General features: G+C 38.9%; 1 pseudogene; it reads right to left on the reverse strand.

Moving 5' to 3' along the window:
- Positions 1-1,394: 1,394 nt before the first annotated feature.
- LOC110295747 lies at positions 1,395-5,481 on the reverse strand (annotated as a pseudogene).
- Positions 5,482-6,853: the final 1,372 nt, after the last annotated feature.

Here is a 6,853-nt window from a genome sequence, read left to right on the forward strand (position 1 = left end):
TTGTTTGTTTGTTTGTTTTCCGAGACAAGGTTTCTCTGTGTAGCCCTGGCTGTCCTGGAACTCATTCTGTAGACCAGGCTAGCCTCAAACTCAGAAATCCACCTGCCTCTGCCTCCCAGTGCTGGGATGAAAGGCGTGCACCACCACGCTTGACACTAATAAACTCTTGTATTTCTGCTTTGAGGGAGTGAAATTCACAATTGTTTTGAGAATAAATAAACCAGTCTCCATATTTAGCTTTCTATATTTGACATAATCTAGAATCCCTGGAGAGGAGAGTCTCAAAGAAGGAATTCCTGTTGCCCTGTATCTGTCAAAGATTGTCTTAGGTTAGTTGATATTTGAACAAACATTCCATTGTGAGCAACACTATTCACTCTGCATTGGTTCCTGCTTGGTGATCAACAGAAAAGTACAAGAAAGGACAAATCAGAAAAAAATTAAACTATAAATATAAATCAGGGCTACAGAGATGGTTCTGTATATGTTTATATATGTATACAGATACACAGGGAAACATACACACAGACACACACATAAACACACACACACACACATATATAATGTTCTCTATGCATATTTAGGAAGTTTCAGAAAGATAGTTAATGGGATGATTCCTTATGTATTTCATATATGCTCACTGTTATTTTACTATTCTCCTTTCTTTATATATGTGTACAAGTATATGTATATATATATGTATATATATGAATACACATACTCATATATATATACATGTGAATAACTGTATGAATATGCTCACACACAGAATATATATACATATATATACATATATATGTAAATACATATTATACATATATTATTTGTATATTACTTATATATCACATATGTACACATAAACATAATAAAGTACAAATCTATATCCATATCTATATATCTCTCTATCTATGTACTCTTTGAGGATTCTCCATACTGATATGGGCCATTTTTAATGCTAACAACAGTGAATGAGGGTTCCCTTTTCCAAATCCTTCCAAAGGTTTCTGGTTAATCTTTGACATTTGATAAGGAAAAGATAAAATCACAAAACTGTATTGTTTTTCATTTTCCTAATTTCTACATCTATGAAAAATATTTTAATGAATCTTATCTATGTTTTCTTCCCTTCCTGGTAATTTTTTATGTTTCATTTATTTTATTGATTGTAACTGAGTTGATTATATATTCTGTACATTAATTCTCTGCTAAACGATTAGTGTAAGGTTTCTCTCTTTGGCTTTCTTTTCACAGGGTTGATTAATTTCTGAGCTGTACAGAAGTTCCTTAGTTTTATGGTATACAACTTAGAAATTGCTGGTTTTAATTCTTTGGCAAATAGAGTCCTATTTTGAGTCCTATTCAGAAAACCTTTCCCCAAAGGTGAATTATGTCTGTTACAGCATCTGGGCATCCACCTGAATACATCTCTCCCACTCAAACAGAAGGATATGGCAACCATAAGTCAGGAGGCTGCGACCAATGTCTTCACACACAAGGGTGGTGCCATCCAAATGAGATACCATGGCTCCTTCCTAAGCATTTTTTCCCCAAGTCACTTCACTCTCTAGCACTGGTGCAAAGGTGCATCTACTGGCCTTGCAAGAAGAAGACCATGTCATTGATGCTTACAGTATCACAGCCAAAGTGTGTGCTCAGCAGCCCTGTCTCAGGGTAGGTGATATTGAAGGCCTAGAATCTCTGGCAGAGCTTGTTAGCTGCAGCAATAGAAGCCAGCAGGCTGGAAAGGTGCACTCCAGCACTATACGTTGCAGTTATAGTGGCCTGTGATGGCATAGACCACTTGGAGGGCTACTTTGTCTGGTTTAACCCAGCCAGGTCTTTCTACTGCAATGGCCACGAGGGCCAGAAGCAGGGCATCATCCCAATGGCAGATCTCAGGGCTAGTAAAGCAACTTAGAGGTACACCAGGTATGGCGCCTTCTTAATACACTTGGGAGACACTGCTGAAGTGTTTCTGGGCAATGTCCAGCAGCATCTGGTGTTCCACACCACCAGCTGCAGCCAGCACCATTCAGTGAGCTTTGTAATGCCTGTCGAGGTAGTCAGTCAAGTCTGTACGCTTCAGCCTCCTGATGTTCTCACTGGGCACTTGTACAGCCTGTTCTAGAATCTCTGCATGATTTCTTTTTCCTTTTTCTTTTTTTTAATTAGATAATTTCTTTATATACATTTTAAATTTCAAATGCTATCCGAAAGTTCCCTATACTCTCCCCCCGCCCTGCTCCCCTACCCACCCACTCCCACTTCTTGGCCTGGCTTTCCCCTGTACTGGAGCATATAAAGTTTGCAATACCAAGGGATCTCTCTTCCCACTGATTTCCAACTAGGCCATCTTCTGCTACATATGCAGCTAGAGATATGAACTCTGAGGGTACTGGTTAGTTCATAATGTTGCTCCACCTATAGGGTTGCGGACCCCTTTAGCAACTTGGATGCTTTTTCTAGCCTCTCCATTGGGGGCCCCGTGTTCCATCTTATATACAGATGACTGTGAGCATCCACTTCTGTATTTGCCAGGCACTGGCATATCCTCATATGAGACAGCTATCCCAGGGTCTTTTCATCAAAACCTTGCTCACATATGCAATAGTGTCTGGATTTGGTGGCTGATTATGGGATGGATACCCAGGTGCGGTAGTCGCTGGATAGTCCATCCTGTCCTCTTTGCTCCAAACTTTGTCTCTGTAACTCCTTTCATGGGTATTTTGTTCCCTATTCTAAGGAGGAACGAAGTATCCACCCATTAGCCTTTCCTTTTCTTGAGATTCTTGTGTTTTGCAAATTGTATCTTGGGTGTTCTGTGTTTCTGGGCTAATATCCACTTATTAGTTAGTGCATATCTAATGACTTCTTTTGTGATTGGGTTACCTGACTAAGGATGGTATCCTCCAGATACATCCATTTGTCGAAAAATTTCATAAATTCATTGTTTTTAATAGCTGAGTAGTACTCCATTGTGTAAATGTACCACAATTTCTGTATCCATTCTTCTGTTGAGGGACATCTGGATTTTTTCCAGCTTCTGGCTATTATAAATAAGGCTGCTATGAACATAGTGGAGCATTGTTCTTATTACCAATTGGAACTTCTTCTGGGTATATGCCCAGGAGAGGTATTGCTGGAACTTCCGGTAGTATTATGTTCAATTTTCTGAGGAACAACCAGACTGATTTGCAGAGTGGTTGTACAAGCTTGCAATCCCACCAGCAATGGAGGAGTGTTCCTCTTTCTCCACATCCTCGTCACCATCTGCTGTCACCTGAATTTTTGATCTTAGCCATTCTGACTGGTGTGAGGTGGAATCTCAGGGTTGTTTTGATTTGTATTTCCCTGATGATTAATGATGTTGAACAATTTTTTAGGTGCTTCTCAGCCATTCCATATTCCACAGTTGAGAATTCTTTGTTTAGCTCTGTGCCCCATTTTTTTAATGGGGTTATTTGAATTTCTGGAGTCCAGCTCCTTGAGCTCCTTGTATATATTGGTTATTAGTCCCCTATCAGATTTAGGATTGGTAAGAATCCTTTCCCAATCTGTTGGTGGCCTTTTTGTCTTATTGAAAGTGTATTTTGCCTTACAGAAGCTTTGCGATTTTATGAGATCTCATTTGTCAATTCTCAATCTTACAGCACAAGCCATTGCTGTTCTGAGAATACCCAAAATTGAATACACTGTCACCAATCAATCATTAGGAAAATGTTTTACAGGCAGATGTTGTGGAAGCATTCACTCAGTTGAATTTCTATCCTTTCAGATAGCTCTAGTTTGTGTGACAGGTTAACATAAGACTAGGCAGCACAGGTATTATGCACAATAATTTATATATATATATATATATATATATATGAATATATATATGAATTACATATATATTATGATTGTGTATATGTACATAACTATATAATGTAATCTCTCCACCATTATTTATTTATTTTTTTTCTCATGATTGGTCTACCTAGAGTCTTTTCTGGTTCTTCATGAAGTTAAGATAGTTTTATGTGAAGCAAGATGGTGATTTTTATTGAGATATCCTGGAATCTGTGCATAGCTGTTGAGAGCGGGCCTGTGGCTCACATGGACAGGCTTTCACCTCGGAGGCAAGCCAGGGCTGAACAGAAAGGGAAACTAGGCAGGCGAGAGAAAAATGGAGCTAAGTCAAGATTTCTGGTCAAAGCTCAAATGTTTAATAGAAAACTGTGCTTATGAAGGGGGGGGGGCATCCCCTCTAATCTATTCTTGGGGACTGGAACCAGCTGCAGGTGAGGATGTGCAGGATAGGGGTATAGTCTCCAGAATAGCTCAGGGGCCTCTCAGGAGGTAGCAGTGTCTTGAAGGAGAACAGTGGCATTGGCTGAACAATAGAGTCATCTAGGCAGGAAGGCTCCACCCTAGGTAATCTCCTTAGTGGCAGCAAGGTCAAGGTCTGGATCAGCCTGCTTCAGGCTTGGGGTGTGTGTGTTACATTCCCACCCCCCCACCCCCCGTTTATAATATTAGAAATAGCTGGACAGAGTCATAAAATATATTTATGCTCTATAGTCCTGCTTAGGAGTTATGGTGGCTGGCAGCCGCGCCTGACTTAGGAAATCTTAGATCTTCCCAAATCATCTAAATGCTGTCATGGAGGCTACGTGCATCTCCTTTGTGTTCATTTCACACAATACATGGCTCTGTGGTGTGTTATTAACAGCCAAGGCCTCTTGGCATATAACTCTGTCTTAGATTGGTATGGTTTCGAGATCTGGGTGCCCATCTTTGACTGTCCCGCCCTTATTGCACACCTTTTTCCCAATTCAGACCAAAGGCACAATATGTACTTAGAATGTTTCTTCATAAAGATTAATAACTGCCACTTGTGCTGTTGGAGGTGAGGCTGCACACCTGCTGCAGTAAGGCTGAATGGCATTGACTAACCTGTTTGATAAACAAAGTAGAGACAGTGGAAAGCAACAGTATAAAAGCTTCTTTGGTGAAGTCCAGGTACTTCATTCAATTGCAAATTAGCAATGATCAAGCTTAGACTGTGAGCTCCCGGTGTGGGGGAGGTGGCTTTGAGAATTGCAGAAAGGCTGCAGCTTCTCTGGGAGTGGAGGCTGTTTTCAAAATTAACTTTGCTAGGTAATTAAGATTTTAGCTATCTTCCCTAGGAATCTCTAATACTGGAATTATTACTAGACCAGTCTAATATTGAGTTAGAATAACTGGTCACAATGAGAGAAGGAGAAGAATCACTATAACTCTTTCTTGTGACTAATCTTTCTAAGTCAGATTACACGGTCTCTAATATTCTATGTCCCATAAGGTTAAAAAGCTTGAAGCAAGGCAGCTTAGCTTGTCCAAACTGGGAAAATGGCAAGAAAAGGTGGGTCAAAAACATATACCCAATTCAGCTTTCTTGTCACTACAGTCGGGGCACTCAACGAACTCACCTGTCAGTTTGTCACACAAATTAGCTGTCATGCTTCTGCAGCGTTCTGTGAAGAGAACCTATGCTTTTCCCCTTCTCAATAAGATATCTGTTCAGGATCAAGCCATGTGCCAATAAATACATCCTTTTCATCTCACCTAGACATAATTATGTCTGGTTTTAAGATACTATGAGGCATTTATTAAGTTATTTGACATCCACATTTCAAAATTCTTAATATAAAAGTATGAATTAAATAATGTGCATGGTGATATTAGAAATGCCATTCTTACAATATTAATGCTACTAATCCATGAACATGGAAGTATTTCCATTTCCTAATGTCTTTATCTTTTTCTTCAGGGTTTTAAAGTTTTTATTACAGAAAGTCTTCACTTCCTTCATTCTTAGGTATTTTATTTTGAAGCTGTTATAAAGGGGAGGTTTATAAATGTGTGTTCATGTAAAGGTTTGCATATGTTTTGCCCAGTGAATGCCACTCTTATGAGGTGTGGCCTTGTTGGAGCAGGTGTGTCACTGTGGGTTTTGGTTTTAATACCCTCATCCTAGCTGCCTGGAATCCAGTCTTCTCCTAGTCACCTTCAAATAAAGACATAGAAATCTCAGTTCCACCTGCCCAATGCCTGTCTGGGTACTGCCATGTTCCAATCTTGATGATAATGGACTGAACCTGTAAGGCAACCCCAATTTAATGATGTTCTTTATAAGACTTACCTTGGACATGGTGTCTGTTCACAGCAGTAAAATGCTAAGACAGCTCATGATCTCTTTCTCTGTATGTCTGGTAACAATGTATAGAAAAGTTATTGATTTGTGTAATTTGATTTCATATCCTTCCACATTGCTGAATTTACCATTTCTAGAAGTTGTTGGGTAGAATTTTTGAACCTTATTATACTATCGGCAAATACTGATAATTTAACTTCATTCTTTCCACTTTTGTATTCATTTAAATTCCTTCTCTTGCTTGAGTGCTCCATCGAGTACTTCAATCAAAATTAAAAAGAAAAAAAAAAAAGCAGAAAAATGGCTCATCACTGTTTTGTTCCTGACATCAGTGTGTTTGCTTCATTTAGCTAATGTTAGGTGTACATTTCTCATATATAGACTATTGTATTCAGGTAGGTTCTCTCAAGTTCTATATGCTGTGACAATTGCAACATTTCAACTTCCATGTAAGATCACTAGTTCATAATGTGTATGAACAAGGAACAACATATCAACTTCTTTCTTCGTTATTCATCCCCCAAGGATATTTTCTCCCTTCTATATCTTATCCATGAATGCATGATTTTTTCCTTAATGTGATGTTATTTCCTAAACTTGGTACACAATATTCTTGCTGTCTCCCTCAAGTATTTCAAGACATAATGAATATGATATTTTCAAATTAATATTAAGTGT

The sequence above is a fragment of the Mus caroli genome, chromosome 1, assembly GCF_900094665.2.
Source record: "Mus caroli chromosome 1, CAROLI_EIJ_v1.1, whole genome shotgun sequence".
Taxonomy (NCBI): Eukaryota; Metazoa; Chordata; class Mammalia; order Rodentia; family Muridae; genus Mus; species Mus caroli.